Genomic DNA, 23,568 nt, shown 5'->3' on the forward strand with positions numbered 1-23,568 from the left:
CCCTTCTATATCAGTACCCCTCCCTAACCCTTCTATATCAGTACCCCTCCCTAACCCTTCTATATCAGTACCCCTCCCTAACCCTTCTGGGTCAGTACCCCTCCCTAACCCTTCTATATCAGTAACCCCCTACCCCCCTAACCCTTCTGGGTCAGTACCCCTCCCTAACCCTTCTGGGTCAGTACCCCTCCCCAACCCTTCTATATCAGTACCCCTCCCTAACCCTTCTATATCAGTACTCCTCCCTAACCCTTCTGGGTCAGTACCCCTCCCTAACCCTTCTGGGTCAGTACTCCTCCCTAACCCTTCTGGGTCAGTACCCCCCTCCTAACCCTTCTATATCAGTACCCCTCCCTAACCCTTCTGGGTCAGTACTCCTCCCTAACCCTTCTGGGTCAGTACTCCTCCCTAACCCTCCAAGGTCAGTACCCCTCCCTAACCCCCCTAGGTCAGTACCCCTCCCTAACCCTTCTAGGTCAGTACTCCTCCCTAACCCTTCTGGGTCAGTACTCCTCCCTAACCCTTCTATATCAGTACTCCGCCTAATTCATTCAAGGGTTTTCTTTATTTTGCTATTTTCTACATTATATAATAATAGTGAAGACATCAAAACTATGAAATAACACATATGGAATCATGTAGTAACCAAAATAGTGTTAAACAAAACATTAGTTTCTTCCACGTAGCCACCCTTTTCTTTGATGACAGCTTTGCACACTCTTGGCATTCTCTCAACCAACTTCACCTGGAATGCTTTTCCAACAGTCTTGAAGGAGTCCCCACATATGCTGAGCACTTGTTCGCTGCTTTTATTTCACTCTGAGGTCCAACTCATCCCAAACCATCTCACTTGGGTTGAGGCCGGGGGATTGTGGAGGCCAGGTCATCTGATGCAGCACTCCATCACTCTCCTTCTTGGTCAAATAGCCCTTACACAGCCTGGAGTGTGTTGGGTCATTGTCCTGTTGAAAAACAAATGATAGTCCCACTAAGCCCAAACCAGATGGGATGGTGTATTGTTGCAGAATGCTGTAGTAGCCATGCTGGTTAAATATGCCTTGAATTCTAAATAAACCACTGACATTGTCACCAGCAAAGCACCATAACACCTCCTCCTCCATGCTTCACGGTGGGAACCACACATGCAGAGATCATTTGTTCAACTACTCTGCATCTCACGAAGACACGGCGGTTGGAACCAAAAATCTCATATTTGGACTCCTCAGACCGAAGGACATGTTTCCTCCGGTCTAATGTCCATTGCTCGTGTTTCTTGGTCCAAGCAAGTCTCTTCTTCTTATCGGTGTCTTTTAGTAGTGGCTTATTTGCAGCAATTCGACCATGAAGGTCTGATTCACGCAGTCTCCTCTGAACAGTGAAGCATTTATTTGGGCTGCCATTTCTGAGGCTGGTAACTCTAATTAACTTATCCTCTGCCGCAGAGGGAACTCTAATGAACTTATCCTCAGCAGCAGAGGGAACTCTGGGTCTTCCATTGCTGCGGTGGTCCTCATGAGAGCCAGTTTCATCACAGGGCTTGGTTTTGCGGCTGCACTTGAAGAAACTGTCAAAGTTCTTGAAATGTTCCATATTGATTGACCTTCATGTCTTAAAGTAATGATGGACTGTCGTTTCTCTCTGCTTATTTGAGCTGTTCTTGCCATAATATGGACTTGGTCTTTTACCAAATAGGGCTATCTTCTGTATACCACCCCTATCTTGTCACAACACAACTGATTGGCTCAAAAGCATGAAGAAGGAAAGAAATTATATAAATTCCACAATTTAACAAAGCACACCTGTTAATTGAAATGCATTCCAGGTGATTACCTCATTAAGCTGGTTGAGAGAATGCCAAGAGTGTGCAAAGCTGTCATCAAGGCAAAGGATGGCTACAATCAGGTATAATATAATGTTTTTTCCACAGAGACCACTACAAGACAGAGTACGAGAATAAACTTGCTGAGGAACTGGAGAACATTCGTCTGAAGACCAGCCAGGAGATCGATAGCCTGCAGAGGACCTCAAAGGAGATGTACGAGAGAGAGAACAGGTGAGATTATAGAGATGTACCAGAGAGAGAGAGAGAGAGAGAGAGAACAGGTGAGATTATAGAGATGTACCAGAGAGAGAGAGAGAACGGGTGAGATTATAGAGATGTACCAGAGAGAGAGAGAACAGGTGAGATTATAGAGATGTACCAGAGAGAGAGAGAGAGAGAGAGAGAACAGGTGAGATTATAGAGATGAACCAGAGAGAGAGAGAACAGGTGAGATTATAGAGATGTACCAGAGAGAGAACAGGTGAGATTATAGAGATGTACCAGAGAGAGAGAGAGAACAGGTGAGATTATAGAGATGTACCAGAGAGAGAACAGGTGAGATTATAGAGATGTACCAGAGAGAGAACAGGTGAGATTATAGAGATGTACCAGAGAGAGAACAGGTGAGATGATAGAGATGAACCAGAGAGAGAGAGAGAGAGAACAGGTGAGATTATAGAGATGTACCAGAGAGAGAGAGAGAACAGGTGAGATTATAGAGATGAACCAGAGAGAGAGAGAGAGAGAGAACAGGTGAGATTATAGAGATATACCAGAGAGAGAGAGAGAGAGAGAACAGGTGAGATGATAGAGATGTACCAGAGAGAGAGAGAACAGGTGAGATTATAGAGATGTACCAGAGAGAGAGAGAACAGGTGAGATTATAGAGATGTGCCAGAGAGAGAGAGAACAGGTGAGATTATAGAGATGTACCAGAGAGAGAGAGAACAGGTGAGATTATAGAGATTAACCAGAGAGAGAGAGAGAGAACAGGTGAGATTATAGAGATGTGCCAGAGAGAGAGAGAGAACAGGTGAGATTATAGAGATGAACCAGAGAGAGAGAGAGAGAGAGAACAGGTGAGATTATAGAGATGAACCAGAGAGAGAGAGAGAGAGAGAGAGAGAGAACAGGTGAGATTATAGAGATGTACCAGAGAGAGAGAGAACAGGTGAGATGATAGAGATGTACCAGAGAGAGAACAGGTGAGATGATAGAGATGTACCAGAGAGAGAACAGGTGAGATGATAGAGATGTACCAGAGAGAGAACAGGTGAGATGATAGAGATGTACCAGAGAGAGAACAGGTGAGATGATAGAGATGTACCAGAGAGAGAATAGGTGAGATGATAGAGATGTACCAGAGAGAGAACAGGTGAGATGATAGAGATGTACCAGAGAGAGAACAGGTGAGATGATAGAGATGCCGCCCGTGTCCACTAGAGGGAACTCTTTCACTGTGTTCTGAATACAGTACTGTACTTTACTCAGACCATGTAGAGAGAGAACAGGTGAGATGATAGAGATGTACCAGAGAGAGAACAGGTGAGATGATAGAGATGTACCAGAGAGAGAGAGAGAGAGAGAGAGAGAGAGAGAACAGGTGAGATTATAGAGATGAAGCAGAGAGAGAACAGGTGAGATTATAGAGATGAACTCTTTCACTGTGTTCTGAATACAGTACTGTACATTACTCAGACCATGTAGAGAGAGAACAGGTGAGATGATAGAGATGTACCAGAGAGAGAACAGGTGAGATGATAGAGATGTACCAGAGAGAGAACAGGTGAGATGATAGAGATGCCGCCCGTGTCCACTAGAGGGAACTCTTTCACTGTGTTCTGAATACAGTACTGTACTTTACTCAGACCATGTATTCAGAAATTCAACAAATTGTGTGAATCGGTGCCCTTAAAAATGCACCTTATTCCCTATTTAGTGCCCTTGTTGAAAGTAGCGCGCTATGCACCCTATTCGATAGTGCACTACTTTTGACTAGGACCCATAGGTGTCATTTGAGCCAGTTTGATTGGGAGACTTTAAAATTATATATTTTTTTACATAAAGTTGATTGTTTATTAATTCTGTTTTAATTCTTACTGCTTCTGTCTGTCCTCTAGGAACCTCCGTGAGACGCGGGACAACGCAGTGCTGGAGAAGGACAGAGCGACGACGGCAGAGAGAGAGACACAGGCCAGATATGACCAGCTACTAGAACAGTAAGAGACACAGGCCAGATACTACCAGCTACTAGAACAGTAAGAGACACAGGCCAGATACTACCAGCTACTAGAACAGTAAGAGACACAGGCCAGATACTACCAGCTACTAGAACAGTAAGAGACACAGGCCAGATACTACCAGCTACTAGAACAGTAAGAGAGAGAGAGACCAGATACTACCAGCTACTAGAACAGTAAGAGACACAGGCCAGATACTACCAGCTAATAGAACAGTAAGAGAGAGAGAGAGACCAGATACTACCAGCTAATAGAACAGTAAGAGAGAGAGAGACCAGATACTACCAGCTACTAGAACAGTAAGAGACACAGGCCAGATACTACCAGCTACTAGAACAGTAAGAGACACAGGCCAGATACTACCAGCTACTAGAACAGTAAGAGAGAGAGAGACCAGATACTACCAGCTACTAGAACAGTAAGAGAGAGAGAGACCAGATACTACCAGCTACTAGAACAGTAAGAGAGAGACCAGATACTACCAGCTACTAGAACAGTAAGAGAGAGAGAGGCCAGATACTACCAGCTACTAGAACAGTAAGAGAGAGAGAGACCAGATACTACCAGCTACTAGAACAGTAAGAGAGAGAGACCAGATACTACCAGCTACTAGAACAGTAAGAGAGAGACCAGATACTACCAGCTACTAGAACAGTAAGAGAGAGAGAGACCAGATACTACCAGCTACTAGAACAGTAAGAAAGAGGCCAGATACTACCAGCTACTAGAACAGTAAGAGAGAGAGAGACCAGATACTACCAGCTACTAGAACAGTAAGAGAGAGAGAGACCAGATACTACCAGCTACTAGAACAGTAAGAGAGAGAGAGGCCAGATACTACCAGCTACTAGAACAGTAAGAGAGAGAGAGACCAGATACTACCAGCTACTAGAACAGTAAGAGAGAGAGAGACCAGATACTACCAGCTACTAGAACAGTAAGAGAGAGAGGCCAGATACTACCAGCTACTAGAACAGTAAGAGAGAGAGAGACCAGATACTACCAGCTACTAGAACAGTAAGAGAGAGAGACCAGATACTACCAGCTACTAGAACAGTAAGAGAGAGACCAGATACTACCAGCTACTAGAACAGTAAGAGAGAGACCAGATACTACCAGCTACTAGAACAGTAAGAGAGAGAGACCAGATACTACCAGCTACTAGAACAGTAAGAGAGAGAGACCAGATACTACCAGCTACTAGAACAGTAAGAGAGAGAGAGAGACCAGATACTACCAGCTACTAGAACAGTAAGAGAGAGAGGCCAGATACTACCAGCTACTAGAACAGTAAGAGAGAGAGAGACCAGATACTACCAGCTACTAGAACAGTAAAGAGAGAGAGAACCAGATACTACCAGCTACTAGAACAGTAAGAGAGAGAGGCCAGATACTACCAGCTACTAGAACAGTAAGAGAGAGAGAGGCCAGATACTACCAGCTACTAGAACAGTAAGAGAGAGAGAGAGACCAGATACTACCAGCTACTAGAACAGTAAGAGAGAGAGAGAGACCAGATACTACCAGCTACTAGAACAGTAAGAGAGAGAGAGAGAGACCAGATACTACCAGCTACTAGAACAGTAAGAGAGAGAGAGACCAGATACTACCAGCTACTAGAACAGTAAGAGAGAGAGAGGCCAGATACTACCAGCTACTAGAACAGTAAGAGAGAGAGAGGCCAGATACTACCAGCTACTAGAACAGTAAGAGAGAGAGAGGCCAGATACTACCAGCTACTAGAACAGTAAGAGAGAGAGAGAGACCAGATACTACCAGCTACTAGAACAGTAAGAGAGAGAGAGACCAGATACTACCAGCTACTAGAACAGTAAGAGAGAGACCAGATACTACCAGCTACTAGAACAGTAAGAGAGAGAGAGACCAGATACTACCAGCTACTAGAACAGTAAGAGACACAGGCCAGATACTACCAGCTACTAGAACAGTAAGAGAGAGAGAGACCAGATACTACCAGCTACTAGAACAGTAAGAGAGAGAGAGGCCAGATACTACCAGCTACTAGAACAGTAAGAGAGAGAGACCAGATACTACCAGCTACTAGAACAGTAAGAGAGAGAGAACCAGATACTACCAGCTACTAGAACAGTAAGAGAGAGAGGCCAGATACTACCAGCTACTAGAACAGTAAGAGAGAGAGAGACCAGATACTACCAGCTACTAGAACAGTAAGAGAGAGAGAGACCAGATACTACCAGCTACTAGAACAGTAAGAGAGAGAGAGACCAGATACTACCAGCTACTAGAACAGTAAGAGAGAGAGAGACCAGATACTACCAGCTACTAGAACAGTAAGAGAGAGAGAGACCAGATACTACCAGCTACTAGAACAGTAAGAGAGAGACCAGATACTACCAGCTACTAGAACAGTAAGAGAGAGAGAGACCAGATACTACCAGCTACTAGAACAGTAAGAAAGAGGCCAGATACTACCAGCTACTAGAACAGTAAGAGAGAGAGAGACCAGATACTACCAGCTACTAGAACAGTAAGAAAGAGGCCAGATACTACCAGCTACTAGAACAGTAAGAGACACAGGCCAGATACTACCAGCTACTAGAACAGTAAGAGACACAGGCCAGATACTACCAGCTACTAGAACAGTAAGAGAGAGAGAGAGACCAGATACTACCAGCTACTAGAACAGTAAGAGAGAGAGAGAGACCAGATACTACCAGCTACTAGAACAGTAAGAAGAGAGAGACCAGATACTACCAGCTACTAGAACAGTAAGAGAGAGACCAGATACTACCAGCTACTAGAACAGTAAGAGAGAGAGACCAGATACTACCAGCTACTAGAACAGTAAGAGAGAGACCAGATACTACCAGCTACTAGAACAGTAAGAGAGAGAGAGAGACCAGATACTACCAGCTACTAGAACAGTAAGAGAGAGAGACCAGATACTACCAGCTACTAGAACAGTAAGAGAGAGAGACCAGATACTACCAGCTACTAGAACAGTAAAGAGAGAGAGACCAGATACTACCAGCTACTAGAACAGTAAGAGAGAGAGACCAGATACTACCAGCTACTAGAACAGTAAGAGAGAGAGAGAGGCCAGATACTACCAGCTACTAGAACAGTAAGAGAGAGAGAGAGACCAGATACTACCAGCTACTAGAACAGTAAGAGAGAGAGGCCAGATACTACCAGCTACTAGAACAGTAAGAGAGAGACCAAATACTACCAGCTACTAGAACAGTAAGAGAGAGAGAGACCAGATACTACCAGCTACTAGAACAGTAAGAAAGAGGCCAGATACTACCAGCTACTAGAACAGTAAGAGAGAGAGAACAGGTGTAAGTAGATACTACCAGCTACTAGAACAGTAAGAGAGAGAGACCAGATACTACCAGCTACTAGAACAGTAAGAGAGAGAGGCCAGATACTACCAGCTACTAGAACAGTAAGAGAGAGAGAGGCCAGATACTACCAGCTACTAGAACAGTAAGAGAGAGAGAGAGACCAGATACTACCAGCTACTAGAACAGTAAGAGAGAGAGAGACCAGATACTACCAGCTACTAGAACAGTAAGAGAGAGAGAGACCAGATACTACCAGCTACTAGAACAGTAAGAGAGAGAGAGAGACCAGATACTACCAGCTACTAGAACAGTAAAGAGAGAGAGGCCAGATACTACCAGCTACTAGAACAGTAAGAGAGAGAGAGGCCAGATACTACCAGCTACTAGAACAGTAAGAGAGAGAGAGAGACCAGATACTACCAGCTACTAGAACAGTAAGAGAGAGAGAGACCAGATACTACCAGCTACTAGAACAGTAAGAGAGAGACCAGATACTACCAGCTACTAGAACAGTAAGAGAGAGAGAGACCAGATACTACCAGCTACTAGAACAGTAAGAGACACAGGCCAGATACTACCAGCTACTAGAACAGTAAGAGAGAGAGAGACCAGATACTACCAGCTACTAGAACAGTAAGAGAGAGAGACCAGATACTACCAGCTACTAGAACAGTAAGAGAGAGAGACCAGATACTACCAGCTACTAGAACAGTAAGAGAGAGAGAACAGGTGACCAGATACTACCAGCTACTAGAACAGTAAGAGAGAGAGAGGCCAGATACTACCAGCTACTAGAACAGTAAGAGAGAGAGAGAGACCAGATACTACCAGCTACTAGAACAGTAAGAGAGAGAGAGACCAGATACTACCAGCTACTAGAACAGTAAGAGAGAGAGAGACCAGATACTACCAGCTACTAGAACAGTAAGAGAGAGAGAGACCAGATACTACCAGCTACTAGAACAGTAAGAGAGAGAGAGACCAGATACTACCAGCTACTAGAACAGTAAGAGAGAGACCAGATACTACCAGCTACTAGAACAGTAAGAGAGAGAGAGAGACCAGATACTACCAGCTACTAGAACAGTAAGAAAGAGGCCAGATACTACCAGCTACTAGAACAGTAAGAGAGAGAGAGACCAGATACTACCAGCTACTAGAACAGTAAGAAAGAGGCCAGATACTACCAGCTACTAGAACAGTAAGAGACACAGGCCAGATACTACCAGCTACTAGAACAGTAAGAGACACAGGCCAGATACTACCAGCTACTAGAACAGTAAGAGAGAGAGAGAGAGAGACCAGATACTACCAGCTACTAGAACAGTAAGAGAGAGAGAGACCAGATACTACCAGCTACTAGAACAGTAAGAGAGAGACCAGATACTACCAGCTACTAGAACAGTAAGAGAGAGACCAGATACTACCAGCTACTAGAACAGTAAGAGAGAGAGAGACCAGATACTACCAGCTACTAGAACAGTAAGAAAGAGGCCAGATACTACCAGCTACTAGAACAGTAAGAGAGAGAGAGACCAGATACTACCAGCTACTAGAACAGTAAGAGAGAGAGAGACCAGATACTACCAGCTACTAGAACAGTAAGAGAGAGACCAGATACTACCAGCTACTAGAACAGTAAGAGAGAGACCAGATACTACCAGCTACTAGAACAGTAAGAGAGAGAGGCCAGATACTACCAGCTACTAGAACAGTAAGAGAGAGAGAGGCCAGATACTACCAGCTACTAGAACAGTAAGAGAGAGAGAGAGACCAGATACTACCAGCTACTAGAACAGTAAGAGAGAGAGAGAGACCAGATACTACCAGCTACTAGAACAGTAAGAGAGAGAGAGAGAGACCAGATACTACCAGCTACTAGAACAGTAAGAGAGAGAGAGAGAGACCAGATACTACCAGCTACTAGAACAGTAAGAGAGAGAGAGGCCAGATACTACCAGCTACTAGAACAGTAAGAGAGAGAGAGAGACCAGATACTACCAGCTACTAGAACAGTAAGAGAGAGAGAGACCAGATACTACCAGCTACTAGAACAGTAAGAGAGAGACCAGATACTACCAGCTACTAGAACAGTAAGAGAGAGAGAGACCAGATACTACCAGCTACTAGAACAGTAAGAGACACAGACCAGATACTACCAGCTACTAGAACAGTAAGAGAGAGAGAGACCAGATACTACCAGCTACTAGAACAGTAAAGAGAGAGACCAGATACTACCAGCTACTAGAACAGTAAGAGAGAGAGACCAGATACTACCAGCTACTAGAACAGTAAGAGAGAGAGAACCAGATACTACCAGCTACTAGAACAGTAAGAGAGAGAGAGACCAGATACTACCAGCTACTAGAACAGTAAGAGAGAGAGAGGCCAGATACTACCAGCTACTAGAACAGTAAGAGAGAGAGACCAGATACTACCAGCTACTAGAACAGTAAGAGAGAGAGAACAGGTGTAGGTAGATACTACCAGCTACTAGAACAGTAAGAGAGAGAGGCCAGATACTACCAGCTACTAGAACAGTAAGAGAGAGAGAGGCCAGATACTACCAGCTACTAGAACAGTAAGAGAGAGAGAGAGACCAGATACTACCAGCTACTAGAACAGTAAGAGAGAGAGAGACCAGATACTACCAGCTACTAGAACAGTAAGAGAGAGAGAGACCAGATACTACCAGCTACTAGAACAGTAAGAGAGAGAGACCAGATACTACCAGCTACTAGAACAGTAAGAGAGAGACCAGATACTACCAGCTACTAGGACAGTAAGAGAGAGAGAGAGACCAGATACTACCAGCTACTAGAACAGTAAGAAAGAGGCCAGATACTACCAGCTACTAGAACAGTAAGAGAGAGAGAGACCAGATACTACCAGCTACTAGAACAGTAAGAAAGAGGCCAGATACTACCAGCTACTAGAACAGTAAGAGACACAGGCCAGATACTACCAGCTACTAGAACAGTAAGAGACACAGGCCAGATACTACCAGCTACTAGAACAGTAAGAGAGAGAGAGAGACCAGATACTACCAGCTACTAGAACAGTAAGAGAGAGAGAGACCAGATACTACCAGCTACTAGAACAGTAAGAGAGAGACCAGATACTACCAGCTACTAGAACAGTAAGAGAGAGACCAGATACTACCAGCTACTAGAACAGTAAGAGAGAGAGACCAGATACTACCAGCTACTAGAACAGTAAGAGAGAGACCAGATACTACCAGCTACTAGAACAGTAAGAGAGAGAGAGAGACCAGATACTACCAGCTACTAGAACAGTAAGAGAGAGAGAGCCCAGATACTACCAGCTACTAGAACAGTAAGAGAGAGAGACCAGATACTACCAGCTACTAGAACAGTAAGAGAGAGAGAGACCAGATACTACCAGCTACTAGAACAGTAAGAGAGAGAGACCAGATACTACCAGCTACTAGAACAGTAAGAGAGAGAGAGAGGCCAGATACTACCAGCTACTAGAACAGTAAGAGAGAGAGAGAGACCAGATACTACCAGCTACTAGAACAGTAAGAGAGAGAGGCCAGATACTACCAGCTACTAGAACAGTAAGAGAGAGACCAAATACTACCAGCTACTAGAACAGTAAGAGAGAGAGAGACCAGATACTACCAGCTACTAGAACAGTAAGAAAGAGGCCAGATACTACCAGCTACTAGAACAGTAAGAGAGAGAGAACAGGTGTAGGCAGATACTACCAGCTACTAGAACAGTAAGAGAGAGAGACCAGATACTACCAGCTACTAGAACAGTAAGAGAGAGAGAGGCCAGATACTACCAGCTACTAGAACAGTAAGAGAGAGAGAGGCCAGATACTACCAGCTACTAGAACAGTAAGAGAGAGAGAGACCAGATACTACCAGCTACTAGAACAGTAAGAGAGAGAGAGAGACCAGATACTACCAGCTACTAGAACAGTAAGAGAGAGAGGCCAGATACTACCAGCTACTAGAACAGTAAGAGAGAGAGAGGCCAGATACTACCAGCTACTAGAACAGTAAGAGAGAGAGAGGCCAGATACTACCAGCTACTAGAACAGTAAGAGAGAGAGAGGCCAGATACTACCAGCTACTAGAACAGTAAGAGAGAGAGAGAGACCAGATACTACCAGCTACTAGAACAGTAAGAGAGAGAGAGGCCAGATACTACCAGCTACTAGAACAGTAAGAGAGAGAGAGAGACCAGATACTACCAGCTACTAGAACAGTAAGAGAGAGAGAGAGAGACCAGATACTACCAGCTACTAGAACAGTAAGAGAGAGAGAGGCCAGATACTACCAGCTACTAGAACAGTAAGAGAGAGAGAGGCCAGATACTACCAGCTACTAGAACAGTAAGAGAGAGAGAGAGACCAGATACTACCAGCTACTAGAACAGTAAGAGAGAGAGAGACCAGATACTACCAGCTACTAGAACAGTAAGAGAGAGACCAGATACTACCAGCTACTAGAACAGTAAGAGAGAGAGAGACCAGATACTACCAGCTACTAGAACAGTAAGAGACACAGGCCAGATACTACCAGCTACTAGAACAGTAAGAGAGAGAGAGACCAGATACTACCAGCTACTAGAACAGTAAGAGAGAGAGAGGCCAGATACTACCAGCTACTAGAACAGTAAGAGAGAGAGACCAGATACTACCAGCTACTAGAACAGTAAGAGAGAGAGAACAGGTGTAGGTAGATACTACCAGCTACTAGAACAGTAAGAGAGAGAGGCCAGATACTACCAGCTACTAGAACAGTAAGAGAGAGAGAGAGACCAGATACTACCAGCTACTAGAACAGTAAGAGAGAGAGAGAGACCAGATACTACCAGCTACTAGAACAGTAAGAGAGAGAGAGACCAGATACTACCAGCTACTAGAACAGTAAGAGAGAGAGAGACCAGATACTACCAGCTACTAGAACAGTAAGAGAGAGAGAGACCAGATACTACCAGCTACTAGAACAGTAAGAGAGAGACCAGATACTACCAGCTACTAGGACAGTAAGAGAGAGAGAGAGACCAGATACTACCAGCTACTAGAACAGTAAGAAAGAGGCCAGATACTACCAGCTACTAGAACAGTAAGAGAGAGAGAGAGACCAGATACTACCAGCTACTAGAACAGTAAGAAAGAGGCCAGATACTACCAGCTACTAGAACAGTAAGAGACACAGGCCAGATACTACCAGCTACTAGAACAGTAAGAGACACAGGCCAGATACTACCAGCTACTAGAACAGTAAGAGAGAGAGACCAGATACTACCAGCTACTAGAACAGTAAGAGAGAGAGAGACCAGATACTACCAGCTACTAGAACAGTAAAGAGAGAGACCAGATACTACCAGCTACTAGAACAGTAAGAGAGAGACCAGATACTACCAGCTACTAGAACAGTAAGAGAGAGAGACCAGATACTACCAGCTACTAGAACAGTAAGAAAGAGGCCAGATACTACCAGCTACTAGAACAGTAAGAGAGAGAGAGACCAGATACTACCAGCTACTAGAACAGTAAGAGAGAGAGAACAGACCAGATACTACCAGCTACTAGAACAGTAAGAGAGAGAGGCCAGATACTACCAGCTACTAGAACAGTAAGAGAGAGAGACCAGATACTACCAGCTACTAGAACAGTAAGAGAGAGAGAGAGACCAGATACTACCAGCTACTAGAACAGTAAGAAGAGAGAGAGACCAGATACTACCAGCTACTAGAACAGTAAGAGAGAGAGAGAGAGACCAGATACTACCAGCTACTAGAACAGTAAAGAGAGAGAGAGAGACCAGATACTACCAGCTACTAGAACAGTAAGAGAGAGAGGCCAGATACTACCAGCTACTAGAACAGTAAGAGAGAGAGACCAGATACTACCAGCTACTAGAACAGTAAGAGAGAGAGACCAGATACTACCAGCTACTAGAACAGTAAGAGAGAGACCAGATACTACCAGCTACTAGAACAGTAAGAGAGAGAGAGACCAGATACTACCAGCTACTAGAACAGTAAGAGACAGAGACCAGATACTACCAGCTACTAGAACAGTAAGAGAGAGAGAGACCAGATACTACCAGCTACTAGAACAGTAAGAGAGAGAGAGGCCAGATACTACCAGCTACTAGAACAGTAAGAGAGAGAGACCAGATACTACCAGCTACTAGAACAGTAAGAGAGAGAGAGACCAGATACTACCAGCTACTAGAACAGTAAGAGAGAGAGAGAGACCAGATACTACCAGCTACTAGAACAGTAAGAGAGAGAGACCAGATACTACCAGCTACTAGAACAGTAAGAGAGAGAGAGACCAGATACTACCAGCTACTAGAACAGTAAGAGAGAGGCCAGATACTACCAGCTACTAGAACAGTAAGAGAGAGAGAGACCAGATACTACCAGCTACTAGAACAGTAAGAGAGAGAGAGAGACCAGATACTACCAGCTACTAGAACAGTAAGAGAGAGAGAGACCAGATACTACCAGCTACTAGAACAGTAAGAGAGAGAGACCAGATACTACCAGCTACTAGAACAGTAAGAGAGAGAGAGACCAGATACTACCAGCTACTAGAACAGTAAGAGAGAGAGAGGCCAGATACTACCAGCTACTAGAACAGTAAGAGAGAGAGAGACCAGATACTACCAGCTACTAGAACAGTAAGAGAGAGAGAGGCCAGATACTACCAGCTACTAGAACAGTAAGAGAGAGAGACCAGATACTACCAGCTACTAGAACAGTAAGAGAGAGAGAACAGGTGTAGGTAGATACTACCAGCTACTAGAACAGTAAGAGAGAGAGAGGCCAGATACTACCAGCTACTAGAACAGTAAGAGAGAGAGAGAGACCAGATACTACCAGCTACTAGAACAGTAAGAGAGAGAGAGAGACCAGATACTACCAGCTACTAGAACAGTAAGAGAGAGAGAGACCAGATACTACCAGCTACTAGAACAGTAAGAGAGAGAGAGACCAGATACTACCAGCTACTAGAACAGTAAGAGAGAGAGACCAGATACTACCAGCTACTAGAACAGTAAGAGAGAGACCAGATACTACCAGCTACTAGGACAGTAAGAGAGAGAGAGAGACCAGATACTACCAGCTACTAGAACAGTAAGAAAGAGGCCAGATACTACCAGCTACTAGAACAGTAAGAGAGAGAGAGAGACCAGATACTACCAGCTACTAGAACAGTAAGAAAGAGGCCAGATACTACCAGCTACTAGAACAGTAAGAGACACAGGCCAGATACTACCAGCTACTAGAACAGTAAGAGACACAGGCCAGATACTACCAGCTACTAGAACAGTAAGAGAGAGAGAGACCAGATACTACCAGCTACTAGAACAGTAAGAGAGAGAGAGACCAGATACTACCAGCTACTAGAACAGTAAGAGAGAGACCAGATACTACCAGCTACTAGAACAGTAAGAGAGAGACCAGATACTACCAGCTACTAGAACAGTAAGAGAGAGAGACCAGATACTACCAGCTACTAGAACAGTAAGAGAGAGACCAGATACTACCAGCTACTAGAACAGTAAGAGAGAGAGAGACCAGATACTACCAGCTACTAGAACAGTAAGAGAGAGAGAGCCCAGATACTACCAGCTACTAGAACAGTAAGAGAGAGAGACCAGATACTACCAGCTACTAGAACAGTAAAGAGAGAGAGACCAGATACTACCAGCTACTAGAACAGTAAGAGAGAGAGACCAGATACTACCAGCTACTAGAACAGTAAGAGAGAGAGAGACCAGATACTACCAGCTACTAGAACAGTAAGAGAGAGAGAGAGACCAGATACTACCAGCTACTAGAACAGTAAGAGAGAGAGGCCAGATACTACCAGCTACTAGAACAGTAAGAGAGAGACCAGATACTACCAGCTACTAGAACAGTAAGAGAGAGAGAGACCAGATACTACCAGCTACTAGAACAGTAAGAAAGAGGCCAGATACTACCAGCTACTAGAACAGTAAGAGAGAGAGAACAGGTGTAAGTAGATACTACCAGCTACTAGAACAGTAAGAGAGAGAGACCAGATACTACCAGCTACTAGAACAGTAAGAGAGAGAGAGGCCAGATACTACCAGCTACTAGAACAGTAAGAGAGAGAGAGGCCAGATACTACCAGCTACTAGAACAGTAAGAGAGAGAGAGAGACCAGATACTACCAGCTACTAGAACAGTAAGAGAGAGAGAGAGACCAGATACTACCAGCTACTAGAACAGTAAAGAGAGAGAGAGAGACCAGATACTACCAGCTACTAGAACAGTAAGAGAGAGAGAGAGACCAGATACTACCAGCTACTAGAACAGTAAGAGAGAGAGACCAGATACTACCAGCTACTAGAACAGTAAGAGAGAGAGAGGCCAGATACTACCAGCTACTAGAACAGTAAGAGAGAGAGAGAGACCAGATACTACCAGCTACTAGAACAGTAAGAGAGAGAGAGACCAGATACTACCAGCTACTAGAACAGTAAGAGAGAGACCAGATACTACCAGCTACTAGAACAGTAAGAGAGAGAGAGACCAGATACTACCAGCTACTAGAACAGTAAGAGACACAGGCCAGATACTACCAGCTACTAGAACAGTAAGAGAGAGAGAGACCAGATACTACCAGCTACTAGAACAGTAGGCCAGATACTACCAGCTACTAGAACAGTAAGAGAGAGAGACCAGATACTACCAGCTACTAGAACAGTAAGAGAGAGAGAGGCCAGATACTACCAGCTACTAGAACAGTAAGAGAGAGAGACCAGATACTACCAGCTACTAGAACAGTAAGAGAGAGAGAACAGGTGTAGGTAGATACTACCAGCTACTAGAACAGTAAGAGAGAGAGAGAGGCCAGATACTACCAGCTACTAGAACAGTAAGAGAGAGAGAGACCAGATACTACCAGCTACTAGAACAGTAAGAGAGAGAGAGAGACCAGATACTACCAGCTACTAGAACAGTAAGAGAGAGAGACCAGATACTACCAGCTACTAGAACAGTAAGAGAGAGAGAGACCAGATACTACCAGCTACTAGAACAGTAAGAGAGAGAGAGACCAGATACTACCAGCTACTAGAACAGTAAGAGAGAGACCAGATACTACCAGCTACTAGGACAGTAGAGAGAGAGAGACCAGATACTACCAGCTACTAGAACAGTAAGAAAGAGGCCAGATACTACCAGCTACTAGAACAGTAAGAGAGAGAGAGAGACCAGATACTACCAGCTACTAGAACAGTAAGAAAGAGGCCAGATACTACCAGCTACTAGAACAGTAAGAGACACAGGCCAGATACTACCAGCTACTAGAACAGTAAGAGACACAGGCCAGATACTACCAGCTACTAGAACAGTAAGAGAGAGAGAGAGAGAGACCAGATACTACCAGCTACTAGAACAGTAAGAGAGAGAGAGACCAGATACTACCAGCTACTAGAACAGTAAGAGAGAGACCAGATACTACCAGCTACTAGAACAGTAAGAGAGAGACCAGATACTACCAGCTACTAGAACAGTAAGAGAGAGAGAGACCAGATACTACCAGCTACTAGAACAGTAAGAAAGAGGCCAGATACTACCAGCTACTAGAACAGTAAGAGAGAGAGAGACCAGATACTACCAGCTACTAGAACAGTAAGAGAGAGAGACCAGATACTACCAGCTACTAGAACAGTAAGAGAGAGAGGCCAGATACTACCAGCTACTAGAACAGTAAGAGAGAGAGAGGCCAGATACTACCAGCTACTAGAACAGTAAGAGAGAGAGAGAGACCAGATACTACCAGCTACTAGAACAGTAAGAGAGAGAGAGAGACCAGATACTACCAGCTACTAGAACAGTAAGAGAGAGAGAGAGACCAGATACTACCAGCTACTAGAACAGTAAGAGAGAGAGAGAGACCAGATACTACCAGCTACTAGAACAGTAAGAGAGAGAGAGGCCAGATACTACCAGCTACTAGAACAGTAAGAGAGAGACCAGATACTACCAGCTACTAGAACAGTAAGAGAGAGAGAGACCAGATACTACCAGCTACTAGAACAGTAAGAGAGAGACCAGATACTACCAGCTACTAGAACAGTAAGAGAGAGAGAGACCAGATACTACCAGCTACTAGAACAGTAAGAGACACAGGCCAGATACTACCAGCTACTAGAACAGTAAGAGAGAGAGAGACCAGATACTACCAGCTACTAGAACAGTAAGAGAGAGAGGCCAGATACTACCAGCTACTAGAACAGTAAGAGAGAGACCAGATACTACCAGCTACTAGAACAGTAAGAGAGAGAGAACAGGTGTAGGTAGATACTACCAGCTACTAGAACAGTAAAGAGAGAGAGAGAGGCCAGATACTACCAGCTACTAGAACAGTAAGAGAGAGAGAGACCAGATACTACCAGCTACTAGAACAGTAAGAGAGAGAGAGAGACCAGATACTACCAGCTACTAGAACAGTAAGAGAGAGAGAGACCAGATACTACCAGCTACTAGAACAGTAAGAGAGAGAGAGACCAGATACTACCAGCTACTAGAACAGTAAGAGAGAGAGAGACCAGATACTACCAGCTACTAGAACAGTAAGAGAGAGACCAGATACTACCAGCTACTAGAACAGTAAGAGAGAGAGAGAGACCAGATACTACCAGCTACTAGAACAGTAAGAAAGAGGCCAGATACTACCAGCTACTAGAACAGTAAGAGAGAGAGAGAGACCAGATACTACCAGCTACTAGAACAGTAAGAAAGAGGCCAGATACTACCAGCTACTAGAACAGTAAGAGACACAGGCCAGATACTACCAGCTACTAGAACAGTAAGAGACACAGGCCAGATACTACCAGCTACTAGAACAGTAAGAGAGAGAGAGAGACCAGATACTACCAGCTACTAGAACAGTAAGAGAGAGAGAGACCAGATACTACCAGCTACTAGAACAGTAAGAGAGAGACCAGATACTACCAGCTACTAGAACAGTAAGAGAGAGAGACCAGATACTACCAGCTACTAGAACAGTAAGAGAGAGAGACCAGATACTACCAGCTACTAGAACAGTAAGAGAGAGACCAGATACTACCAGCTACTAGAACAGTAAGAGAGAGAGAGACCAGATACTACCAGCTACTAGAACAGTAAGAGAGAGAGAGACCAGATACTACCAGCTACTAGAACAGTAAGAGAGAGAGAGACCAGATACTACCAGCTACTAGAACAGTAAGAGAGAGAGACCAGATACTACCAGCTACTAGAACAGTAAGAGAGAGAGAGACCAGATACTACCAGCTACTAGAACAGTAAGAGAGAGACCAGATACTACCAGCTACTAGAACAGTAAGAGAGAGAGAGAGACCAGATACTACCAGCTACTAGAACAGTAAGAGAGAGAGAGGCCAGATACTACCAGCTACTAGAACAGTAAGAGAGAGAGAGAGACCAGATACTACCAGCTACTAGAACAGTAAGAGAGAGAGAGACCAGATACTACCAGCTACTAGAACAGTAAGAGAGAGAGAGACCAGATACTACCAGCTACTAGAACAGTAAAGAGAGAGAGACCAGATACTACCAGCTACTAGAACAGTAAGAGAGAGAGAGACCAGATACTACCAGCTACTAGAACAGTAAGAGAGAGACCAGATACTACCAGCTACTAGGACAGTAAGAGAGAGAGAGAGACCAGATACTACCAGCTACTAGAACAGTAAGAAAGAGGCCAGATACTACCAGCTACTAGAACAGTAAGAGAGAGAGAGACCAGATACTACCAGCTACTAGAACAGTAAGAAAGAGGCCAGATACTACCAGCTACTAGAACAGTAAGAGACACAGGCCAGATACTACCAGCTACTAGAACAGTAAGAGACACAGGCCAGATACTACCAGCTACTAGAACAGTAAGAGAGAGAGAGAGACCAGATACTACCAGCTACTAGAACAGTAAGAGAGAGAGACCAGATACTACCAGCTACTAGAACAGTAAGAGAGAGACCAGATACTACCAGCTACTAGAACAGTAAGAGAGAGACCAGATACTACCAGCTACTAGAACAGTAAGAGAGAGAGAGACCAGATACTACCAGCTACTAGAACAGTAAGAAAGACCAGATACTACCAGCTACTAGAACAGTAAGAGAGAGAGAGACCAGATACTACCAGCTACTAGAACAGTAAGAGAGAGAGACCAGATACTACCAGCTACTAGAACAGTAAGAGAGAGAGGCCAGATACTACCAGCTACTAGAACAGTAAGAGAGAGAGAGAGACCAGATACTACCAGCTACTAGAACAGTAAGAGAGAGAGAGAGACCAGATACTACCAGCTACTAGAACAGTAAGAGAGAGAGAGAGACCAGATACTACCAGCTACTAGAACAGTAAGAGAGAGAGAGAGACCAGATACTACCAGCTACTAGAACAGTAAGAGAGAGAGAGGCCAGATACTACCAGCTACTAGAACAGTAAGAGAGAGAGAGACCAGATACTACCAGCTACTAGAACAGTAAGAGAGAGAGAGAGAGACCAGATACTACCAGCTACTAGAACAGTAAGAGAGAGAGAGGCCAGATACTACCAGCTACTAGAACAGTAAGAGAGAGAGAGAGACCAGATACTACCAGCTACTAGAACAGTAAGAGAGAGAGAGGCCAGATACTACCAGCTACTAGAACAGTAAGAGAGAGAGAGGCCAGATACTACCAGCTACTAGAACAGTAAGAGAGAGAGAGACCAGATACTACCAGCTACTAGAACAGTAAGAGAGAGAGAGACCAGATACTACCAGCTACTAGAACAGTAAGAGAGAGACCAGATACTACCAGCTACTAGAACAGTAAGAGAGAGAGACCAGATACTACCAGCTACTAGAACAGTAAGAGACACAGGCCAGATACTACCAGCTACTAGAACAGTAAGAGAGAGAGAGACCAGATACTACCAGCTACTAGAACAGTAAGAGAGAGAGAGGCCAGATACTACCAGCTACTAGAACAGTAAGAGAGAGAGACCAGATACTACCAGCTACTAGAACAGTAAGAGAGAGAGAACAGGTGTAGGTAGATACTACCAGCTACTAGAACAGTAAGAGAGAGAGAGAGGCCAGATACTACCAGCTACTAGAACAGTAAGAGAGAGAGAGAGACCAGATACTACCAGCTACTAGAACAGTAAGAGAGAGAGAGACCAGATACTACCAGCTACTAGAACAGTAAGAGACACAGGCCAGATACTACCAGCTACTAGAACAGTAAGAGAGAGAGAGACCAGATACTACCAGCTACTAGAACAGTAAGAGAGAGAGAGACCAGATACTACCAGCTACTAGAACAGTAAGAGAGAGACCAGATACTACCAGCTACTAGGACAGTAAGAGAGAGAGAGAGACCAGATACTACCAGCTACTAGAACAGTAAGAAAGAGGCCAGATACTACCAGCTACTAGAACAGTAAGAGAGAGAGAGAGACCAGATACTACCAGCTACTAGAACAGTAAGAAAGAGGCCAGATACTACCAGCTACTAGAACAGTAAGAGCCACAGGCCAGATACTACCAGCTACTAGAACAGTAAGAGACACAGGCCAGATACTACCAGCTACTAGAACAGTAAGAGAGAGAGAGAGACCAGATACTACCAGCTACTAGAACAGTAAGAGAGAGAGAGACCAGATACTACCAGCTACTAGAACAGTAAGAGAGAGACCAGATACTACCAGCTACTAGAACAGTAAGAGAGAGACCAGATACTACCAGCTACTAGAACAGTAAGAGAGAGAGACCAGATACTACCAGCTACTAGAACAGTAAGAGAGAGACCATATACTACCAGCTACTAGAACAGTAAGAGAGAGAGAGACCAGATACTACCAGCTACTAGAACAGTAAGAGAGAGAGAGACCAGATACTACCAGCTACTAGAACAGTAAGAGAGAGAGAGACCAGATACTACCAGCTACTAGAACAGTAAGAGAGAGAGAGACCAGATACTACCAGCTACTAGAACAGTAAGAGAGAGAGAGACCAGATACTACCAGCTACTAGAACAGTAAGAGAGAGACCAGATACTACCAGCTACTAGAACAGTAAGAGAGAGAGAGACCAGATACTACCAGCTACTAGAACAGTAAGAGAGAGACCAGATACTACCAGCTACTAGAACAGTAAGAGAGAGAGAGAGGCCAGATACTACCAGCTACTAGAACAGTAAGAGAGAGACCAGATACTACCAGCTACTAGAACAGTAAGAGAGAGACCAGATACTACCAGCTACTAGACAGTAAGAGAGAGAGAGAGACCAGATACTACCAGCTACTAGAACAGTAAGAGAGAGAGAGAGACCAGATACTACCAGCTACTAGAACAGTAAGAGACACAGGCCAGATACTACCAGCTACTAGAACAGTAAGAGAGAGGCCAGATACTACCAGCTACTAGAACAGTAAGAGAGAGACCAGATACTACCAGCTACTAGAACAGTAAGAGAGAGAGAGACCAGATACTACCAGCTACTAGAACAGTAAGAGAGAGAGAGAGACCAGATACTACCAGCTACTAGAACAGTAAGAGAGAGAGAGAGACCAGATACTACCAGCTACTAGAACAGTAAGAGAGAGAGAGAGACCAGATACTACCAGCTACTAGAACAGTAAGAGAGAGAGAGACCAGATACTACCAGCTACTAGAACAGTAAGAGAGAGAGAGGCCAGATACTACCAGCTACTAGAACAGTAAGAGAGAGAGAGGCCAGATACTACCAGCTACTAGAACAGTAAGAGAGAGAGAGAGACCAGATACTACCAGCTACTAGAACAGTAAGAGAGAGAGAGACCAGATACTACCAGCTACTAGAACAGTAAGAGAGAGACCAGATACTACCAGCTACTAGAACAGTAAGAGAGAGACCAGATACTACCAGCTACTAGAACAGTAAGAGAGAGAGACCAGATACTACCAGCTACTAGAACAGTAAGAGAGAGACCATATACTACCAGCTACTAGAACAGTAAGAGAGAGAGAGAGACCAGATACTACCAGCTACTAGAACAGTAAGAGAGAGAGAGACCAGATACTACCAGCTACTAGAACAGTAAGAGAGAGAGAGACCAGATACTACCAGCTACTAGAACAGTAAGAGAGAGAGAGACCAGATACTACCAGCTACTAGAACAGTAAGAGAGAGAGAGACCAGATACTACCAGCTACTAGAACAGTAAGAGAGAGACCAGATACTACCAGCTACTAGAACAGTAAAGAGAGAGAGACCAGATACTACCAGCTACTAGAACAGTAAGAGAGAGACCAGATACTACCAGCTACTAGAACAGTAAGAGAGAGAGAGAGGCCAGATACTACCAGCTACTAGAACAGTAAGAGAGAGACCAGATACTACCAGCTACTAGAACAGTAAGAGAGAGACCAGATACTACCAGCTACTAGAACAGTAAGAGAGAGAGAGACCAGATACTACCAGCTACTAGAACAGTAAGAGAGAGAGAGACCAGATACTACCAGCTACTAGAACAGTAAGAGACACAGGCCAGATACTACCAGCTACTAGAACAGTAAGAGAGAGAGGCCAGATACTACCAGCTACTAGAACAGTAAGAGAGAGACCAGATACTACCAGCTACTAGAACAGTAAGAGAGAGAGAGAGACCAGATACTACCAGCTACTAGAACAGTAAGAGAGAGAGAGAGACCAGATACTACCAGCTACTAGAACAGTAAGAGAGAGAGAGAGACCAGATACTACCAGCTACTAGAACAGTAAGAGAGAGAGAGAGAGACCAGATACTACCAGCTACTAGAACAGTAAGAGAGAGAGAGAGACCAGATACTACCAGCTACTAGAACAGTAAGAGAGAGAGAGGCCAGATACTACCAGCTACTAGAACAGTAAGAGAGAGAGAGACCAGATACTACCAGCTACTAGAACAGTAAGAGAGAGAGAGAGACCAGATACTACCAGCTACTAGAACAGTAAGAGAGAGAGAGAGACCAGATACTACCAGCTACTAGAACAGTAAGAGAGAGAGAGACCAGATACTACCAGCTACTAGAACAGTAAGAGAGAGACCAGATACTACCAGCTACTAGAACAGTAAGAGAGAGAGAGACCAGATACTACCAGCTACTAGAACAGTAAGAGACACAGGCCAGATAC

General features: G+C 44.3%; 1 long non-coding RNA gene across 1 annotated transcript in view; it reads left to right on the forward strand.

Annotated features, from left to right (window-relative positions):
* Window positions 1-1,925: 1,925 nt before the first annotated feature.
* Window positions 1,926-23,568, forward strand: part of LOC124027513 — a 49,030-nt gene continuing 27,387 nt past the window's right edge. Inside the window, exons 1-2 of the long non-coding RNA XR_006837418.1 lie at window positions 1,926-2,053; window positions 3,943-4,041. This is a non-coding gene — a long non-coding RNA (uncharacterized LOC124027513). The remainder of the gene's footprint in view (window positions 2,054-3,942; window positions 4,042-23,568) is intronic.

This window comes from Oncorhynchus gorbuscha, unplaced genomic scaffold (assembly GCF_021184085.1).
Source record: "Oncorhynchus gorbuscha isolate QuinsamMale2020 ecotype Even-year unplaced genomic scaffold, OgorEven_v1.0 Un_scaffold_3314, whole genome shotgun sequence".
NCBI lineage: Eukaryota > Metazoa > Chordata > Actinopteri > Salmoniformes > Salmonidae > Oncorhynchus > Oncorhynchus gorbuscha.